Consider the following 22,098-nt stretch of genomic DNA (forward strand, 5'->3'; position numbering starts at 1 on the left):
AGTTCTCTCCCTCGGCACCTAAATCCCAAAGCTTTCTAACCAGGTTCACCAGACAGATTGGATCAAAGCGCCCCCCCTTTTCTCGCCTCGAATGGGTGGGACTGGGAACCCCGCCGTCCATCCCGTGCCCCCCCTGCACTGGGGGAGGGGGCCATGTGCCAGATCCATCAAGGTTTTAAACGGATGTACCTTCAGACCGAGCTATTCCACTATGAAAGCTTCTGACATCCCGACAGAAAGATACAGATTCACTCCACAAAGAGGACCGCGGGGTCTTCATAAAAAGCTGAAGCCACCTATAGGCTAACAGGCCGGGAAGGAAGCCGTCTAACCAACTGCCCACAGCAGCCAGAACAGCCGGGACCCCTCCTCTCCGAGACGCACAGCGCAAGGGAAAGAGCCAAGCGCAGCGTGCACGGCTTCTAGACATCACCCTTGCTCCCCGCTCGGGGGCCCACCTTCCTCGGCCTCAAAGCTGGCAAGGTCACATCTCTGACCAGTCATCACCTCTCCACCTCTGACCACACCTGGGAAAAACCGTCCACCGTTAAGGACTCATGTGATGTCACTGGGACACTCTCAATCACATCTGCACCGTCCCTTTCTCCTCGTCCCCTGTTCGCATGTCCCGGGGATTAGGGTGGGAACATCTTTACACCTTAACCATGACTCTGCCAACCACAAAAGTACACCCTGCAGACTGCTCGTGGCCGTGCACATGGTCCTCCTCATTCCCTTCTCTGGGTGCACCCTGGATCTCTTGTGAGGACGGACCAGGGTCTACTCCACCAGGCCCTTCTGTTGGAAAATAAATGGAATTTTCTCTTGAGTCCATTTTAAGATAAGCTCAGTGGAATCCCAAACACATCTTGGAATAAGTATCAGTGACTGATCATACAGCTGAAATAAGTATTTTTAGCAAGCAGCAAATTCTACACTGGCTCCCTGACCCACGGAATAAAGGTTTTCTGGGTAGAAAAAGGAGAGGTCAACCAAAAATAAAGCAAGTGCTCAGGGGAATCCTAGATATGAGGGCGCCATTAAAGACAGAAACACACTCCCCGTCTAACTCCGAACAGAGATAACCCTGCCGTCCAGCCCCGAGTCCTGCCAATCCCACCCCTTGATACAAAATCCTCCCTCCCAAAGCACATGAAATCTGCTTGCTTGCCTCTGTTCCCACCACTGGCCCATCCAAGCATCCTCTCTGCAGACCCGCAACAGCAAGGCCGTCCTCCTGCAGGATCTCTCCGGCCCCCTTTGCAGACCCGCAACAGCAAGGCCGTCCTCCTGCAGGATCTCTCCGGCCCCCTTTTCAGGGCTGGTCTTCTTGTTCAAATGCAGATCCAGTCAGCTCACCCCTACCCAGCTGCTTTCTTGTAGCCCAAGGACTCAGTAACAATTATTCGGGATCTTAAAGTCCTAAATACCTTTTGGCCCATCCCCTCCCTGCCTACCTGCCCCCTCAGTGCTCCTGCCCACCCCCTTCCCTCACTCTCCCGCTCCTCCCCCACGAGGCAGGCCAGCCCCCAAGACAAGAGCAAAACAGCCCCACGTGTGCCCCGTGGCCCCGACCTTGCCTACCTCATCACCGTTCAGTGTCCCTCTTCCCGAAGGCTGATCAGCTGCGTGAGCACCCGAACCCACCTGGGTTCGCCACTGAGTCCCGGGGCCTGGCGGGGCCTCGTGCATCCAGGGCTCGGTCAAGAGTCGCGGAATGAATGAATGAGCAGGTGATGAAAGCACCTCTGTGGCCCCTCCCCCAGGACCCCTCCTGCTGGAGTGGGGGCTGGGCTGGGGCCCTTCAAGGCCTCTGACTCTGAGGCTGGGCGACCCCCAGGCTTTGCTCCCCTTCTCAGGAGCAGTGGGCCTGACAGCCGTGTCCCCACCGCCCCCATGAGCAGCCATATTTCCATGCTAGGCTGTTCCCACGGTGTTGCCTAAGAGGGGCTGGGGCCGGAGAAAAAAGGGTCTTCCCCCCACCGCTCCGGTGCCCCTTGGAGCCCCACTCTCTGCAGAAGCCAGAATGACGCTGGGATCTTCTCTCCCATATCCTAAATTCCCATGAAGTGGGTAAAATCCTGCAACACACCCGCTACAAAATTGTAAAATTCTCCTCATTCATGGTGGTGTCCAACTTTCCCTTTCAGAATCTGCACCTGAGTTTGTCCCCCACCTCTACCCCCGGGGCTGCTGGCTGAGGGGGGTGCGGGGCAGAGTGGAGGCCAGGCCGGGGGTGAGCAGCTGGCCCTGGGAGGGAAGGAGGGCATGTGCGTGTGACCCCAGACCACAGAGCCCAGGGTCAGTCTGTCCAACAGGGGTAAGAAAGCTCTCCTTCATCTATTGGTTTTGTGTATGACGGATCCAGCTCAGGCCCTTGGCCAGAGGCTGGGAAAATGCCTCTTCTCTCTCCTAGAATCCTGAAGAAACACGGCTGGGGACCCAACACAGGCGCAGATGCTCCAATCCTCACCCACCTTCATGCTCCCTGCCGGCAGGGCCCCCAAGAGGGTCAGTGTGGGCACAGGTCATTGCCTCCCAGGCGGCAGCAGGGAGTGGCCAGGGGCTGCAGTGTCCACCCCCAGCCCCCACAGACCCATCCCCGGAAGCCCACCACCCCTCCACTTCCTTGACTCCATTAGCCTGGACACTGTCACCAGGGCAGGAGGAGGAAGGGGGAGAAGGGGGGGTGTGGAGCCTGGGACCCCCACACTCAGGAGATGAGGAAGGGAGAGAAGGGGGCGTGTGGAGCCTGGGACCCCCACACTCAGGAGATGAGGAAGGGAGAGAAGGGGGGTGTGGAGCCTGGGACCCCCACACTCAGGAGATGAAGAAGGGGGAGAAGGGGGGGTGTGGAGCCTGGGACCCCCACACTCAGGAGATGAGGAAGGGAGAGAAGGGGGGGTGTGGAGCCTGGGACCCCCACACTCAGGAGATGAAGAAGGGGGAGAAGGGGGCGTGTGGAGACTGGGACCCCCACACTCAGGAGATGAGGAAGGGAGAGAAGGGGGCGTGTGGAGCCTGGGACCCCCACACTCAGGAGATGAAGAAGGGGGAGAAGGGGGCGTGTGGAGACTGGGACCCCCACACTCAGGAGAGAGGAAGGGGGAGAAGGGGGGTGTGGAGCTTGGGACCCCCACACTCAGGAGAGAGGAAGGGGGAGAAGGGGGGTGTGGAGCTTGGGACCCCCACACTCAGGAGATGAAGAAGGGAGAGAAGGGGGGTGTGGAGCCTGGGACCCCCACACTCAGGAGATGAAGAAGGGGGAGAAGGGGGTTGTGGAGCCTGGGACCCCCACACTCAGGAGATGAGGAAGGGAGAGAAGGGGGGTGTGGAGCCTGGGACCCCCACACTCAGGAGAGAGGAAGGGGGAGAAGGGGGGTGTGGAGGCCAGGACCCCATACTGAGGAGAGAGAAAGGGGCAGAAGGCACAGAAATACCTCCCGAAGGATCCCCCTGCAGCAGTGTGAAGGAGTGGGGGACACTAATCATTTTAAGAGTTTAAATAAATACGTAAGGTCAAGGGAAAGGGCCGGCGGGTCGGGAGGAAGCAGCGGGCCACGGGGCGCCAGGAGGGGAGGCCGGTTCAGAAGGGGGGGCGCAGTGTGGGCAGCGAGCAGCCGCCCCCGGGGGCCCCAGCACCCCCGAGACCTGGCCCCCGAGGGCACTACGGGTCACGGTCGGCAGCCCCTGGGCTCGGCTCTGGCGAGCAGGCCGCCGCCGCCCTCGCCGGGAGACAGTGCCGGGGGCCGCACCCGCAGGCTGGAGGCCCGGCAGGACTGCCCCCCACCCCACCCCGCGGTTCTCAAACACGTCCGGGCCGCTGTACGCCCGGCTGCAGAACCGGGCGAGGGACGGACCCGGGCCCCGGCTCCTGCGGGGGATACAGGGGACAACGGGTGCGAAGCTCGGTCTCCAGGCCCCTGGTCCTCGCCAACAGCCTCGCTCCCCGGAGACCGCGGCTGCGTGTCGCCACCTGGCGGCCTGCGGTGGAAATGTCCGCTGGCGTTCGGCGCTTTGCCACCTGGTGGCACCTCGGCCCAGGTGAGACCCAGGGAACCGGACTGAGGTCTTCCCCTCAGAAGACAGGTGAGAGCCTCATCAACGGGGGAAAGTTTCTGAGTAAGGTTTCAATAAACATTTGAAGGCTGTGAGTTCCTTCAAGAAAAATCGTCTCCCCCCCTCCCAAAAAAAGGAGGCAGAGAACAGAATGACAAAGATCACAGCAACCCAGGTGCCCCTTACTACACATCAGGCCCTGGTAAACACAGGTGCTGGGACAGGGCTCTCACCCTGCAGGCCCCAACCCACAGCAAGAGATCCATCCCAGTGTGCCCCAGTACCTGCCTATACGTGTGTCGGACCCCTCTTGATATTTTCTGTTCCATGTTACTCAGGGTTGCCAGATTCGGTAATAAAATACAGGACTCCCAGTTGTTTTTGAATTTCAGATAAATAACAATGACTTTTTTTTTTTTTAGTATGTGTACATCCCACACAATATTTGGGGTATAGTTATAGTAAAAGAAATTATTTGTTTTGTAACTGAAATTCATATTTAACTGGTTGTCCTGTATTTTACTTGGAAACCTTAATTCTACCACATTTTTTAAAATGCCAGTTGCAATATTCCAAGCCAATATTACAGCCGGCTAATGAGTCAGAGGCCCCAGGTTGAAGACATTGCCTTAGGTGACAGGGCCAGAGCGTTTATTTCCACAGGGGAAACCAAGGTCAGTGGAGGAATTTGGATTCGAATTGGAGTCGCCACCCCCTCCCCTGCCAAGACCCACCCTCCCTTTAGCTGCAATGAGAGGAATCTCAGTGGGTCTGCAGATGACCACATCCATGATCCATTTTCTGAAATTCCTATTTCTAGGGACAAAGAGGAAATATATTCACAATCAGAGAGAGGCTCCAGCCAATGTTCTGTAATAAGGACTTGGACTACTGCATTTTCTTAAGGGGACATAAAACAGTATCTTCACATCTGTTGACATTTATGAACAACATTTGATGTAGTTCATAAGCGGATAAATGCTGAAGGCAAGCATATATACAAAGATGTTGGAAAGAAACAGATGATGCAAAATTTTAAAAATTAGTCAAATTGATGATTCTAATGGGTATTTATAAATCAAAAAATAAAAATGTTTTACAATTATGGAGCAAAGAAAAATGCCTATACTGCCTTTGAGAAAATTATGAGTACCAAAGTTCTCAAGGGTTCCTTCCAAACATTGCGTTTTGACAACGCGGTGCACAGAAAAGACTCACAACAGGCTGGCATCCGTCTGAGGGGTATCTGAAACCCGGAGGTAGCATTTCCAAGGCGGATTGTTCTAGATTCAGGCCCAATAGGTGACACATAGCAGGCTGCAGTCAAAGGAAGCTGTCCCTTTATTCTTACAGAGTTCTAGAAGGTATTGGTCAAGTGATGAAGCATAAAAAAAGGAAAGGGTCCCCCTGGACAGGTGGTAGTTTATCAAAGATTAGGACGTGGATTCTGAAACCAACTTGATGAATCTTATGAAATTTGCATGCTCTGTTGTAGTAAAATCTGTTGGCTTGTCTTGCACTTTTAACGGCTCTTCTACCCATATGTGAATTTGTGACATCGAGTGTTGGTCACCTGGCAAAGGGTCCCCTCGGCCCAGAAGACCCCTGGTGATACTGAGGGGGAGGAATTCATGGTGTGGGGTAGTCAGCACTGCTGTGACTTAGCCACCCTTCTTTGTTGGGATGCCTGGGATTTCTGAGCCGTCGGTGACGAGATGTCCATGCCTGCCCCGCTTACGCTCCCAGGCTCCCAGGCTGAAGGGGTTGGGTCGGGGGCCTCACTGGCGCACACAAGGCCCCGGACTGATGGCTGTTGAAGCTGGTGGTGCTCCACGAGGGCCCCCGTGTGCTCGGCTCTTGTGGACATTGGACATTTCCACAATAAAAAGTTTTCTTAAAAAAAAAAAAGAAACAGGGAAATTTTCAGCAACTGTCACTAGACACAATTTGGAGTGCAAATAACATGCCCCAGACAGGCCTCAGTGCAGAACACGCTCACCACCTCACTGGGAAGAGAAGGAGCCCCCAAGTCCCCAGGGAGGGGAGAAGTACAGTCCCATGGGGTCTCTCCTAGGTGGGCCTCATCTACACTGCTCAGTAAAGTGGCCTCGCCAAGTGGAGGCCAGAGTAAATGGAAGCGCAGCTCTCCAGCTGGCCCAGGCTCTGGCCCAAACCTGAGGACCTCTGCGAAGGGCCATCTGCCCTCCAGGGTGGCAGTCCATGAAGGAGGCTCACAGCAAAAATGCGCAGGACCCTTGAAGGTAAAGCTCTGTTGGTTCCATCATTCAGCTACTTCCTCAGGGCCCCTCCCTCCCCAGGCAAACACCACAGAGAAGATTGTGCGGGACCAAGGCTGGTCGGGGGTCCAAGAGCAGCTTAAGGCCATGAGAAGGCCTGGGTGAGCTAGGGAAGCTGGCTCCGGGGGGGGGAGGGGGGGGGCGGGGCGCGCTCTCACATCCAGAGTCCCAGACCCCAGCGGCCGGTCTCTACCTGCCCAGCTTCTGCCAGGCTGCCAGGGAGGCCAGGAGGCCACGTTGGGACCAATTTTCTTCACAGACTCCCCAGAATGTCTCCAAGACACAGAGCAGCTTTCTAGGCTGAAAGGTCTCCACAGTATTGCTGGGGCCTGCAGGAGGGACAAGCTCAACCCGGGTTTTAGCAACGAAAGCCCCGCGTCCCAGGCAAAGGGGGCAGGTGGTCACCCTGGGGCCTACCCGCCTGCCTTAGTTAGGGGTGCTCTAACAAACACCACAGCCTGGGGGCTTATAAACAGTCCTGGAGGCTGCGCGTCTGAGATGGGCCCCAGCAGACGTGTCCCGTGAGGACCCGCTTCCAGGTTCACGGTCAGCCGTCATTTCTCTGGGTCCTCACACGGGTGGAAGGGGCTGCGGGGGGCTCTCCGGGGCCTCCTTCATAAGAGCACTGATCCCACTCAGGAGGCTCCACCTGCGTGACCTAATCACCTCCAAACGCGCCCCCCAAAACCTCACCTTGGGGGTGAGGTTGCAACATAGGAATTATAACCAAGGGAGACTTAGCCCAAGTGATTCTTCCAGCCTTTGACTGATGAGTCCTGGGAACGGCTGGAAAGGTCTCTACTTCCCGGAGGGGGACCCACACCCACATGCCCCCCCAGGCCCCTCTGAGAGCTTCTTGGACTTTTTTTTTTTTTTAAAGATTTTACTTATTTGAGAGAGAGAGCAAGAGAGCACGAGCAGGGGGAGCAGTAGAGGGAGAGGGAGAGGGAGGCTGAGCAGGGAGCCCGACGCGGGGCTCGATCCCAGGACCCTGGGACCATGACCTGAGCCGAAGGCAGACGCTTCACCGACTGAGCCACCCAGGCGCCCCTCTTCTCAGACTTTTGACTGCGACCCACGGTCCTGCCCCGTACACACGTGGTGTCAACACTGATCACTGGAGTCGGCAGCGCAGGGAGGGCTTCGAGCTCGGATAAGCAGACCCCCTCACTAGGGCCAAGGGTCTGGCAGCCCCCCACCCCTCAGCCTTCTGGGCGGAGGGCGTGGCTGCAGCCTCCCCTCCCCTGAAGTCGGTGGGGAAGTGTGGAAAGCAAGGATCCTGGTCCACCTCTTTTCCTTGCCCAGGAAGAGAGAAGCATCTGGAGAAGCTTCTCCCTGGGATGGGGGATCTCAGGACATGAGCTCCACTGGGAATATCCAGACCGGCCTTGGGTGAGTGGATTCTCCCCAGGGCCACCCTTGCCTCCTCCAGAGTGACACCAGGATTTAGCAATTTTACTCAAGATCACTTCCACCTTCATTCACTCCACAGATGTTCATTAAGTTACCCAAATACCTTGGACACTGAGCACCGTGGGCTGCATTTGTTTTCTGGGACCGACATGAGGTACCACGGACCAGGTAGCTTTAGAAACAGGTGTAAATATTGGTTCTGGAAGCCAAAACTCCAAGATCCCGGTGTCAGCAGGGCTGGCTTCTCCTGGGGCTTCTCTCCCTGGCTTGTGGATGGTGATCCTCTCCCTGGGTCCTCTGTGCGTGTGTGTCCCGACCTCTTTCTCCTATAAGGACGCCAGTCCTGTTGGATCAGGGCCCACCCTAAAACGACCTCTTCTTAACTTGACCACATCGGTCCCAGCCTATCTCCAAATACAGTCACATTCTGAGGTCCTGGGGGTTAGGGTTTCAGCCTCTGGATTGGGGGCTTGGGGAGTACATAGATGCTGGTGCTTAAAAACAAAGAAGGCACAGTCCCAGGACCTGCGGAGTCTCAAAGCCTGGTAAGATGTGAGCACGGGCCAGCCCTGAGCAGAGCCCAAATGGGGCTGGAGCCGTGGCTATGGCCCAGACGAAGCCCAGGTCCCCCCATCCCCTGGGACCCATGTGGAGAAACGCTAGCCAGGCTCAAACAAACCATCCGTGCGGGTCTCTGTGTGTGTCTCGGATGGGGCAGAGGCTGGCCACAAGTGCTGCAGGTGACAGCTAGGCCCACCTGTGCTCCCCGCACCTGCAACCCCCACCTGTCTCCCCCCCGGGGGAAGCCTTTCTAGGAGCGGCGCATGGTGGCTTCAACAGCACCCAGAGAGTAAAAATAACAGCGTGCCACAGAGCGCGTGTCAAAAGTCTGAGCTCACAGCCAAATCCCTTCCCCTTCCAGCCGCTCTAGCCCCCCAAGAAGTCACCCACTGTCTGGGCCGCCAGCTTCAGGCGGCAAATGCTATTCTTATAAACGGCTGGCCCGGATTCTCAGCTTGAGTTAGGACGCTCCCCAAGCAGTCAAGGATGTTCAGCGATGGCTTCCAATGTCGCTTAAAAAGCGTGAAAATGTGCAAGCAAGCTCAGGCTGCTCCCTCCAGCAGGGGACAACGGTGCCAGTGCCATCCAGAGGCCATGGCCCCAGGCTCGACCCCATCGGGCTCCATGCGCCTGTGCCACTTTCCCCAGACTCGATGCTGACTCACGGAACCACTGCAGAAAGATCTGTTTTAAACTTTAATTAACCTACATTCTTTCCTAGATCTCTTGACCTGATTTTCCATCTTCTCTCGGCTGGGACCTACAGGGCAGCAAAAGAATCACCCTCTCTTTAACCCCAACACCCGTCAACTAGGGGCTTGACCTCCAAAGCCAAGGACGCAGGCAGGGAAGCAGCCAGGAGCCTGAGACAAACACATCGGTCAGGGTCACTCGACCTTTGTATCTATAATCAGGGGGTGGGGTGAGGGGACAGGTCCAGGCTGGTCATGCCCAGAAGGATGTGGTGGCCGTGAGGACGCAGACCCCCAGCTCCAGGGACGGTAACTGGCCCCAGGGCCCAGCTGCTGAGCTCTGAAATCCAAGCTTCCCATGGCTGCTCCCAGACATGACCTAGAGCAGCAAGGATGTTCCTAGGAGACAGGGCCTCCTCTGATGGCTGTGCCCGAGCTTGCTGGGGCAGCAGGCCCTCGAGGATGTTGCTAGCCTTCCCTCCTTCCTCCCAGTCTGACGTGCATGGCTGTCCCCGGCTCTTCCCGCCCTCTGCACCTGCCTCCCACCTTCCCTCCCGAAGACATTTCCTTCATGCAAACCCTTAGTCCTGCTGCTTCTCAGACGACCCGGATTAACACAGAGACCTGCTGCCCCGTCCCTCACCTGACAACTGCAAAGTCCTCCTGCCTGGCCTCCCTGCCTCATGCAGCATCCAGACTGACACCCCCACCCCGTGGCCTGGCCCTGCTCCCCTCTGAGCAGACATTCTCTCAGCCCCCCATCTCTCATCCCACTCCAGCCAGACTGGCATCCACCACAAGCTCTTCCCAGACCTGCATGTGGCTGACACCTCCTCCTTCTTCAGGTCTTTACCTCCCCTTCCTGGTGAGATGGGCCCTAACCCCCCGATTCCCAATGCAGGCTCCCCTTCCCGCTCCCCTGTTCTGTGCTCTTCCACAGCAAAGATCACCTTGTAACAGAGAGAATAATTTGCTGATTTATTAGACTGCAGCATTCACCCTGTCTCCCAACTAGAAGGAGGGATGTTTGTTGCTTTTTCTCACTAGCAAAGCCCCAAGCACCAGGAAAGGTGCCTGTGCTCGACAAGGGGACGAACAGATGAAAGAAAAGCTGAGAGACACTCAACCTTCACTACTAGGGATTTCACAAGAAGAAGAAAGAGGAGAGAGAAAGAAAGAATAAAACTTTCCAGAATGGAAGAGAGACCTAAGTCCTCACCATGAAAGAGTTTGCCAAGTCCTGAGAAGGACAAAACACAAACAAAACAAATTTTATCCAGAAGATAAAGAACTCCCGAAACTCAGAAAACAAACACAACAATTTCAAAACAGTTCATGGATTTGAGCAGACACTTCATCAAAGAAAATATGCAAATGGCACATAAACACAGGAAAAGATGCTCAACATCATTAGTCATCAAGGAAATGCAAGTTTAAAGCACAATGAGATACCATCACACCCTCACCAGAATGGCCAAAATTAAAAGGACGGACCACACCAAGTGTTGACAAGGATGTGGAGGAACTGGAACGCTCAGACGTTGCTCATGAGAATGTTAAATGGCTCAGCCTCTTTGGAAAACAACTCAGGAGTTCCTTTAAAGGCCAAACATACTCCTACCATATGATCCAGCCATTCCACTTGTAGGTAATTACCCGAGAGAGAAGGAAACATGTGTCTGTACAAAGATTCATATGCTAATATTCACAGCAATTTCTGTGTGATGGCCAAAAACTATAAACCACCCAAACGTCCATCAGCAGGTGCCTGGATAAACAAACCGGGGTTGGTCTATGCAACGGGTACGACTCAGCCGTCAAAGGAACGAACCGGGTATGCGCACAAATGACGTAACTGGATCTCAAGATAATTATTCTCAGCCAGACAAAAGCAGCCAGAAAATACCCTGGAAAATACGAACCAACTTTTAGCGACAGAAGGCAGACCAGTGGTGGCTTGGGAAGGGGTGAGGCAGAGGATAGGTGGGAGGGGTCACAGAGGGCACAGGAAGCTTTTGCAAGGGTGAAGCTTTTCACCGTGTTGAACGTGGTGATGGCTTCACAGGCCCACGCAGACGCCAAAACTTAACGAAGTGCGAGCTTTAAATATGTGCACTTCAATGTATGTCAATTACACCCCAATAAAGCTGTTTTTTAAAAAATGCAAAATCTGGGGCGCCTGTGTGGCTCAGTTGGTTAAGCAACTGCCTTCAGCTCAGGTCATGATCTCAGGGTCCTGGGATCGAGCCCCGCATCGGGCTCCCTGCTCGGCGGGAGGCCTGCTTCTCCCTCTCCCACTCCCCCTGCTTGTGTTCCCTCTCTCGCTGTCTCTCTCTCTGTCAAATAAATAAATAAAATCTTTAAAAAATAAAAAAATAAAAATAAAATAAAAAATAAAAAATGCAAAATCTGATTCAGTAGGTCCAAGCTGAGGCCTGAAATTCTACAATTATAAAAAATTTCCCAGTGAGACCGCCGCGGCTGGTCCAGACCACGCACGGAGCGGTGAGTGTTGGACGGTGTAGCTGACCCAGAGGAAGAGAATTAGTGAACCGGTAGAAGGTCCTGGATGCTCTTGACCAGACGGGTGGTGAGCTTGGCCTCAGGCAGAAGGCGGCAGGACTGTGGGAGAAGGAAAGAGGAAAAGGAGCTGGGGGAGTTTGTGCCAGTTTCTCCTCGCACGGCCTCGAGGCCCACAGGGCCTGGCTGGGCCACTCCTGTGGTTGCTCCAGGAGCCTCAGGAGTGAGACCAGGGCCCGCAGAAGCTCTGAGCTCGAGAGGCCCTGAGAAGAACTGAGGAAGACCAATAAGCCCCCAGCGGTCCCTTCTGCAGCCTCTCACCAACCCCCAAAGAAACCAGGGAGCTGGGGATTACAGTCTGCTGTAGAGTTGTTCCAGGCTTTCTGGAACACTGGCCTCTCCACTCAGGGTTCATCTACCCACCCTCAAGCCTGCTGGCCTCCCCACTTAACGCAACGCCTGACAGAGTAGCTGATACCCCCAGGGGAAACTGAGCACAAAGAACAAAACATCCAGACACCTGCAGAGCAGGACTACTTCAAAAGGAACCCCACAGCCTGGGTTACAGATCCTCCCAGAAACAGAAGATTAGAAAAGATGGACCAACGGTTTGAAATTAGTTACTGAACACAGCAGACAAGATGAGGGGAGAGAGCAGCAACACAAAATAATAGGAAAACATTTTTTAAATTTTTTTATTTAAATTCCATTAGCCAACATATAGTACTTCGTCAGTTTCAGACGTAGTGCTCAATGATTGATCAGTTGCGTATAACACCCAGTGCTCATCACATCACGTGCCCTCCTTCATGCCCATCACCCAATTCCCCCAGCCCCCCACCCACCTCCCGAAAACATTTTTTTTAAAAGAGCCAAGCAGAGCGGGTTAAGAACACAGTAAACGGAGAGAAGAGCAGACTGGTACAGATGAGGAGCAAAGAAGCAGCCAGGAGGTCGGGTGGAGGAGCGCCTAGAAGGGGAGGTCGGACCAGGGAGTAGGAGGAGGAAACAGAGAGCAGGCTCAACAGCGCTAGCTTGGAGACTCGGGGATGCCGAGGGAGCCAGAGATAAACTACCTGAAAAAGTAATGGAGGTAGGTTTCCCGGACTTAGACCAATAAAAGACCTGAGATGGGAAGCCTCAGAGAGCAGCAGACCCACACCCACAGACGGTCTAAGATGAAGAGAACATCCAAATAGCCAAGACTATTTAGAGAAACGTGGAGAGAGAACCATCGGAGCCGTGTGGAAGTACATGGCAGGTGTTCGGGATGCGGGAGGAGTCAAGGTGTCAGCGAGACCAAAGGATGTGAGCAGCTGCTCGGTCCTCTGCTTGAAGGGGCGCACACAGATGTCAATTCAGAAGACAGGAAGGATTACAAAGAAATACAGGAAAAGGGGGAAAAACTGATCTAACAGGTCAAAATGGTGGAAACTGGCCCAAATAGATCAGTAGTTAAGATGGACTAAACCTGTCAGTCAAAGGGACAAAGGGACAGTTTAAAAAACAAAAACAAAAACTGGGGGCCCCTGGGTGGCTCAGTCGTTAAGTGTCTGCCTTCGGCTCAGGTCATGATCCCGGGGTCCTGGGATCGAGCCCTGCATCGGGCTCCCTGCTCAGTGGGAAGCCTGCTTCTCCCTCTCCCACTCCCCTGCTTGTGTTCCCTCTCTCTCTGTGTCTCTCTCTGTCAAATAAATAAATAAAATCTTTTAAATAAATAAATAAGTTAAATTTTAAAAAAACCTGACACACTGGTTTAAAAAAAAAAAATCAGGATAAATGTCGTTTGCCCAAGACACCCATAAACCTGAGGATGTGCAAAGACTGGAAGGGGAGGCAGACACGCCAGGGGTGCTCTACCCAGCAGGGACCGACCTCACGACCAAGTTCTCTTAGGGACGGAGACAGTCATAAAATAATGAGAAAAGGCTCAGCTCACCAGGACCATGATGTCATTGTAAACACACCTGCCCCTGGCCGCGTACCCCAAGATCTGCGATGTGAAGGTGGAGCAGCGTCTTGGAGGGAGACTCGGCGTGCCTCCAGTTCTGGTGGTTCCAGACATAGACACCACAGCAGAAAGCCGAGGGGACACCTGGATCCCCGAGGAGGACGATATGCCCAGAGGGAGCTCTGCAGCCCACCGAGGAGGAACAGGGGAGGGAGAGGTCTACACAACTCCGCTGTGCACCATGTGACGCCCGTCCTCCGCCTGCCCGGTACGTGGTCCAGGGCAGCTCCTGGGCACGTCAGAGGCCCCGCTGGGTCCTGGTGGGCAGGGGAGGTAGCTGGGTTAGCTGAGGTCGCCCAGAGCCGGGCCCCGAGCCCACATTTGGGGAATGTCCCCTGGGAGAACAAACGGGGTGGGGGTACCTCTGCTCCCCCGTGCCTCCTGTAAGTCTCCTGCTCCCACGCCACGGCCCGGGTGGAGGCCCGTTCCTCCACATGCCCGGGTAGGGGGTGCCCCGCCATGACACTGCTCCCCTGGGCCCACCACTCTGCTCAGAGCCTTGGACAGCTCATTCCACCCTGGGCGTCAGCCACTCTTCCTCACGCACAGCCTCCCTTTGTGCATCCTGTGGGTGCACCTGCAGGCACACGTCAGGTGGGACACACCCCTTCCTCTTCCAGAAGCCCGCGTCCCCTGTTCCTGATGCTGGGCCTCTAGCTGTGCTCTTCCTCTGCCTGCAGCGTCCCCCCACACCGCTGCTCTGGCCACTTCCTGCCCTGAATTTAGGGATTCGTGTAGCTGGGCACTTTCCTGAGCCCAAGCCAACACCCTGGGCTTACCTTTTCACTCATCACCGTGCTCACCCTGGCCTCTTGTTCTCATCTGTACGCACTGATCTGTCCACCCCACAAGGACCACATCTGTCCCGCTCATCCTTGTGCCCCGGGCGCCTTGCACAGGATTGCACATAGGAGGTGGCCAATAAATATCAAAAATCAAAAACCGTGGCTACAACAGAGCATAAGCGTCTCTCTTAGCGGGTACAGCCCCCCACAAGTGCCCTCTCTGAGACTGGCCTGCAGGGGGCCTGGGCTAGTCACGGCTTTCTAGAAGCAGTCTCTGTGCTCATACCTCCACCTCCTCTCCTTTGCTCCCAAGGCCCCTTGTCCTCCTCCTCCTCCTCCTCCCTCCTCCCTGGAGCCTGGCAAGGCCATGTTGCACCGGGACTCCCTTCCTGCCCACCACAGCCCACGGTCCACATCACTTCTCCGAATGCAAACCCCCGTTGGTGATTTCCCAGTCATCGTGTGACATCACAGACTGTGGGTTTTCCTGGTGGCTCAGGGGCTGGTGCTGCATGCAGATGGGAGGCGCTCCCGGTGTGTTGCTGAATTAATGGAAAGCCAGGGCCAACGTAGGATATCCTTGACGATTAGGTACATCTTCCCTCAATCTCATGCCTCTCAGGCCCGTGCCTGCCCAAACCCCACTCTTCCCGGAGGGGACAAGCAGCCGGGAGTGATTGCTGTGCAGCTGTGTGAGTAGGAGGTTTTACCACGGGGCCATTCCCGGATGCAAAGGGGTCCCGTCACTGACCCCGACGCTCAGCACTCCGTAAAGAGCTGACGTGGGCGGAGACGGCACCAGCTGTGCCCAGCGCCTGCTCGCGGAGAGCCCGTGGTCTGGCCCCAGAGCAGAAGAGCGCGGAGCAGATGCGAAACAGCCTTCTTCTCTTCGGTGCCCTGCTCTCCCCTGGGAGGGTGAAGCATGACAGACAGGCTTTTTTTGTTTCAAAGGTCGGGGTCTCTCAAAGCAGTAAATTCTATTGTTCAGGTTGGGAGGGTAATCAGCAATTGTGTTTCCCAAAGAATGGCAGGAAGCTACCAGGCAGGTGTGGGGCTCCCTACAGACGGTCCACAAGCAGGCACCAAGAATGAGGCTCATCGATGGCGAGGGGTGAGGGGTGTAGGCATTTTCCAGGGGGGGGCCCCCGGCCAGAGCAGGAAGGGACAGCAGGCCAGAGAGAAAGCAGGAACACGCAGCATCCCAGCCAGCCCAGGGGGCAGCAAGGATCCTGCATTTGGGAGGGCGGGCCCCATCCGAGGCAACCAAGTTCCCCCAGACAAAATGATGTCACCTGGACACTTTGTGTTCCATGGGTTTAAAAGAGAAAGGGGCCAAGAGTGGAGCTTGACTCCTGGAGGCATCCTGACACTGTGCTGGGATCATCGGAGCTATTCCAGCTGGGTGAGAGAAGAGCCAAGAGCTCCTTAGCAGGAGGCCCGGGGCCCAGCATTCGGCCTCCCTGCCGCCATATTCCTGGCTCTCCCTTCAATCCTCCCCCGGTACTCTTGGGCCTCCCTCGGATTTCCTCACTGCCCCACAAAGCCCGTCAGCTTCCCTCCAACCTGACGGGGCCCCCATCCCTTCAACGCCCAAGCAGAGTGAAATTTAAGCAAGTGCTCTCTGGCAGATGCCTGCAAGGTAGACAACACTCTCTGGAGACTTGATCTTGAATATTCTCTCAGCCCACCTTTTTTCCTCATCCTGCTTTATACTATACCAAGTGATTTAGGTAAAATGTGTGCCCCTCCCCAGGGTGACGAATTGTTCCAGTTTGCCTGGGACTGAGAGGTTTCCCAGGACAAGGGATTTTTGTCGCTAAAACCAGGGAGGTTCTAAGCAAATTGGGCCAAGGGGGTCGCCTGAGCTCCCCATCTGAGCCAGCGATTGTTAGTAGCATGGGTTCTGACTTCCTACACACGAGAACTTTGCTCAGAACCTGCCACCTGGCAGGCGCGGAATAAAAAGACTACGGTTTCCTTACCATGACTTCTGTTGATGGCCCAGAAGGGCTTGTGGGGATGGCTCCGTACATGCTTACTGGGCTTCGCTGGACTGGAATGGTTGTGAATTCCATTTCTAAACACATGGGGGTCTCCTTTGCCACTCCTCGGGCTTCACCCCTTCCACAAGGGCAGCTACCCAGGTCTATCCCCGTCCAAGGGGACGAGTCTGCTAACCACACAGGTGGCTGTCCCCGGCAAGGTCAGTTGACATTTTTAAGTTGTGAACACATGTCCTGGAGAACCTCATTTTGATAGCACCGCATTGTAATCTCCCTTGAGTGAGATGGGTCACAACCTCACATGCCTTCAATGGCCAGGGAGGGGCTGCAGGGGCTGTACGTTCATGAAAGAGGAAGACATCATTAGTGGGGGGGTTGGGGGGCTTGCAGAACACCCCAGAGCACATGACGACCTAAAGCCATTTCATCCTCCTCCTCCCCCAAGAAATGATCACCAAAACATAACACGTCTGCAGGGACCATATCCATCCTGGTTCTGCCAGTTCATGCCCCTGGTTTAGAGCTCTCCCAAAATAATCTAAATTCTCACAGCAGATGTTAATGCCCTGAGAGCCATAGACAGAAAAATCTATCTTTCTCAAAACTTGTTATGTATCTTAGAAGGCCAGCAGAATCAGAGATATGAAAATGTCCACTATTAAATTCCTTCGGCATTTTAATCCAAAGAACCAAATGCAAACGACTGCAATTTTGAAAAGGCTGGTAGACACATAGTATAGTATGTATGTCAAAATTTCTGGTGACCACTAAGTGTTGGATTTTGTTGGAAAGTGGCAGCTATTACTAAAATAAAAAAGTACTAGGCACCAACTTGATTTATGCAGTAAGATGAAATTAAACAAATTTATCTATGTTTAAAAAAAAAGATTCAAATTCAAACTTGGAATGATATACTATCGGGTGGGGGGGGGGTACAAAACACATTTCCAGCCAGCAGTGAGGAAGAAAAGAGCCCTGAAATTATCTAAGATCTAGATTCCAGACCCGTTCTTTCTGAAGCAGTCCATATCTTCATCTCGGATTCTTCTGAAAAGCAGAGGTGGGGACCTCTACCCGCCCAGACCCCAGAGTCTCTCACTCAAAAGCAGAAACTGCAAACTGGTGGCCCACAGGCCAGACACAACCCCGTCGTGTTTTGTTGGCCTGTGTGGAGTTTTGGTTTTGTTTTGTTTCCTTTGCTGAATGTGGGTGCTTCCCATCCTATTCCCACAGTCCCCACCATTCCTTTGTGCCTCGCGCCCGCCGTCTTCACACCGTGTGATCTCCTGCCCAGCGCTGGAAGGACCTGGGTTTACGACCCTTGCTCTGCGTGGCTAAGAAGTTTCCGACACCGCACTTGACTCTGTTACCGCTCGAATCCCACTGACGGGTGATCTTGATTCACTTTGGTTTCTACTTGTTCTGCCTTTAAATCCCCCCACCTGGTTTACAGGATAATAATAGCTCAAAATGCTAAAAAGATGTGACCAAAGTCACGGAGTTCGTCAGAGAGCTAACATTTATATTTTTCTGAGGAACTTTTTAAATTGAAAAATATAGAAAAGCATAAAACAGAAAACAAATTTCATATAAATATACATGCGATCGTTAGTAGTATGTATGATGCACATTGTATTTAATTGCAGAAATGTGAGGTTTTTATACATCCGCCATCACTTTTTTTACATATAGTTGTTTAGGTTATTGTAGGATTTTTTTTTTTTTCTGATTTTGGTAAAATACATGCAACACAAAATTTACCATTTCAACCATTTTTAAGTATATGGTTCAGTGGCACTGAGTATATTCACATTGTCATCCAACCATCACCACCATCCGTGTCTAGAATGTTTCCATCTTCACGACCTGAAACTCTGTCTATTGCCCCTCCCCCAGCCCCTGGCCACCACCCTGCTACTTTCTGTCTCTATGAACCCGCCTACCCTTGCGAACCTCATATAAGTGGACTTACACAGTACTTGTCCTTTTGTGACTGGCTTATTTCACTTAGCACAACGGATGAAATTTAAAGGCATCATGCAAAGTGAAATAAGCCAGTCATGGCTTTAAATGCTGACTGTGGTTTTAAAGCAGCAAAGGTGTGCGTTAAAAATAGCCATGAACTTGGTAAATATCTAGCCAAGAGTGACTTAGCCCAAAAGACTTCTTTCTGCATGAAATACCCAAACATGCAAGCAGCATTTATGAGCTAAACTAAAAACGGAACTCTGAGCACAGGCTCCTGGCACATAAAGCTCAGAATAGCTGAGCTTTCCTTACCAAGTATAACAGTACAAAATGTCACACTGGGAATATTGAACGTGGGAGTTGATTGCCCAAGAAAAAAAAAATCACTCACCTAATTTAAGGAAACTCAAAATGAATCCATTCTTCCCTTCACAACTCTAGATTGCAGAAGTCCCATCTGGTACCAACTATATTTACTCAGATCAGTACCACAAAATAAAGGTTATTTAGAGCATATTGTTATGGTTTCTGGATGGTTCTTCCATCTACTAGAGAATGCAAAAGATACAGGAAACTGACCCTAAAAATGGACTAAATCTTGTTCAAATGGAAATTAGAAACAGCACCCTCAGGATCAAGAAAATAACCAGACCTGCTGTACGTCAGGCCTTAAAGCCCCAGTAATTGTCCTGGGAAGTGACAGAGCAGCGGGGGCGGCGGGCTTCGTGGCGCAGGGGGGATGGTAAATGAGGTAAGCACTGGGGTTTGGGACGGTAGCTGCTCACCTCGCCTGCCCAAAGGGCAAAGGGTCTGGCCGGTCTGGCACCCGCTGCTGTCCCCACACACCAGCTCTGCTCCCCAGTGACTTTGGCAAAGCTCTGTCAACCCTCTGACCTCAGCCTCCTCATCCACAATGTGGGGCAACAACAGACTGTCCCTCGGGGGGCTGTTTTAGGGATTCAATGGGCTAAGGCACATAAAGCACTAAGGCCACAGGGTTATCTCACCGTCCGAGCTCCAGGAAGGTTGCCGCCCCTGGGGTGCTTGCTGGCACTTCGGGAGCCTTGTCTCCCAACCGCCAATGCTGAGCAAGAGCCAGGTTTCAAACTGTGAGTTGTTAGAGGTCTCCTTTTGAATTGCATCTCCCCAAAAGATATGTTGAAGTCCTAATCCTGAGTGAGGTGAATGAGACCTACTTCACAGGAAGTAGTGTCCCTGCGAATGTGACGGAGTTCGCTGAGGTCACACTGGATTGGGACGCCGGGCGGGCCCGGCCCCCAGCACATCTGGCGTCCTTATACGAAGAGACACAGAGACAGGCACACGCAGAGGGGAGACGGCCCTGTGAAGACACGGAGGGAAGAAGATCATGTGACAGAGGCCGCTGGGGACGACGCCGAAGCAAGCCAAGCCACCGGCAGAAACCGGGAGAGGGCCCGGCCGTGCCAGCACCTTGATTTCAGACCTCTGACCTCCAGAACCATGAGAGAACACATCTCTGTTGTTTCGAGCCGGGTTTGTGCTACTTTGTTCCAGCAGCCCCAGAGCAGCGGGCACACAGCGCGCTGGGCTTGTACTGCGGAGGGATTAGCATCGGAGCGGGGAGGGGAGGCCGGCGAGGGCGGAGCAGCCAGGCACGGGTGCACGTGCACACCTGGACGGGGACGGCGGCTCCGGTCTCTCCCACCTTCAGCTCTGAAGGACAGAGACGTGGCTCCTGAAAGAGCCCCACGTAGGAGTGCGTCCCAGCACGCCAGGGCTGCCAATTTCCTAAGGAATCAGAAATCTGAAATCGCAGGTGAAATCTCCCAGGTTCTTAAATGTTGGCTCATGAACAAAATAAATGTACAAGTGGAGAGAGCACCTGCGGAGGTCCATCTGCATCTCGGACGTCCCACTCAGCCACAGGCAGGATGCACAGTGGCCGCTTAAGGAAAGTCAGCGGCCTAAGGAAAGCATATCCTCAGCCCTTGGATCCCAACTCCTGTCTGGTGTGTCTTAGAAAAGGGTATTAGAGCCATTAAAATCCAACCAAAGGAAGAGAGGCAAACTCTAGAACCGGGATATGCCGAACAGGATAACGAGGCCCTACCCAGCAGGAAAAGCCCTACAGCCAGAAGTCAGGACCCCAGCCCCAACCTTGAGACAAATCCTCTCTCTGAGCCTTGGTTTCCCCATCCACGAGAGGAGGGGATGGCAGGGCACCGGCCACTCCCTGAGGCGTCGGAGTGCCAGTGACAGAACCCGGGGGGCAGGGCTGTGCAGCACTGTGTCATTGGGACAACCGTCCTAATTCCGCTGGGCGTGGTGCACACAATACCACCTCCCGACAGCCAGCCTGTGACTTCTCCATCGGGCCTGGGTGCCATGGCTGCAACCCAGTCACTGGGACATCAATTTTGTTCTTCTTACTTTGATTCACAGACTGACTGTCTGAATGTGAGCTCATGGGATATCTCAAAAGAAAGCTGCAGAATCTACGGTGAGGGAAAAGAGGTACCTGGGCTCCAAAGTCGTGTGACCCCCGTGGCCTTAAGGCAAAGTACAGTCCTGAGACTACAGCACCCGCGGCACCCGGGAATCTGTTAGAAATCGGAATTCTGGGCCCCACCCAGACCTACTCAATCACACTCGGGGTAGGGCCCAGCAAGCTGTTTCAATAAGCCCTCCAGAGATTTTTTTTTTTTTAAGATGTATTTATTTATTTGAGAGCGAGAAAGAGAGAGCAAGGGGAGGGGCAGAGGGAGAAGCAGACTCCCCACTGAGCACAGAGGCTGATATGGGGCTCAATCTCACAATCCTGAGATCATGACGTGAACCGAAATCAAGAGTCAAACACTTAACCAACTGAGCTACCCAGGCGCCCCCCAAGCCCTCCAGAGATTCTGATGCTCACACCCTCATTTGAGAACCACTGGCTTCAGGAAACCAAGTCATGCACAGATAAGCAAGAGAGACATCCTTTAAGAAATACAGAGTCCAGAATGTAGCATAGATAATTTGTACTCAAAAATTAGGTCGTGGGGTTCTTGGGTGGCTCATTCGGTTAAACATTTGCCTCCGGCTCAGGTCATGATCTCAGGGTCCTGGGACCGAGCCCCACGTCAGGCTCTCTGCTCAGCGGGGAATCTACTTGTCCCTCTGCCCCCAACCCCCGAGCTCATGATCTCTTTCTCTTTCTCTCAAATAAATAAATAAAATCTTTTTTAAAAAATTAGGTCTAGAGGGGCGCCTGGGTGGCTCAGATGGTTAAGCGTCTGCCTTCGGCTCAGGTCATGATCCCAGGGTCCTGGGATCGAGTCCCACATCGGGCTCCCTGCTCCTTGGGAGCCTGCTTCTCCCTCTGCCTCTCTCTCTCTCTCTGTCTCTCATGGATAAATAAATAAAATCTTAAAAAAAAAAAAAATTAGGTCTAGATAGCAACACTACCCAAAGTAACAGCTGACTCTGCCGAGCATGTAACAAGCTGTGCTTCTGGGTCCTGTGGGTCTGTCTAGTGCTTCACTGCAAGGCCACGACCCACAGCTCATCAGCAATTAGTGAGCTCACTGGCTGGCATGTGGCTGCTTCACCTGGGTGGATAAAATGTGCCAGATCCACAACTAAAGGCAGAGGTGGGAACACGCAAAGATGCTCTCTCACAAAGGTCGGCAAATGGCTGTCAGGAATCCTCGGGAATCACAGGGTCTTAGGCAAGAGAACCAGCTGCATGCCACACCTGGGCCTCTTCCAGACCTTCTACTGCACATGTGGTGCATTCCCAAAGCAGTGCACTCAGTGTGAGCAAAT

General features: G+C 53.6%; 1 protein-coding gene across 1 annotated transcript in view; it reads right to left on the minus strand.

The window, feature by feature from the left end:
• LOC118540371 (uncharacterized) overlaps positions 1 to 19,540 on the minus strand; it is a 38,096-nt gene extending 18,556 nt beyond the window's left edge. The window contains exons 1-2 of the mRNA XM_078054251.1: positions 18,701 to 19,540; positions 16,321 to 16,675 (exon numbers count right to left, since the gene is read on the minus strand). The gene's annotated coding sequence lies outside the window, so the exon portion shown is untranslated. The remainder of the gene's footprint in view (positions 1 to 16,320; positions 16,676 to 18,700) is intronic.
• Positions 19,541 to 22,098: the final 2,558 nt, after the last annotated feature.

Source organism: Halichoerus grypus, chromosome 8 (genome assembly GCF_964656455.1).
Source record: "Halichoerus grypus chromosome 8, mHalGry1.hap1.1, whole genome shotgun sequence".
Lineage (NCBI taxonomy): Eukaryota > Metazoa > Chordata > Mammalia > Carnivora > Phocidae > Halichoerus > Halichoerus grypus.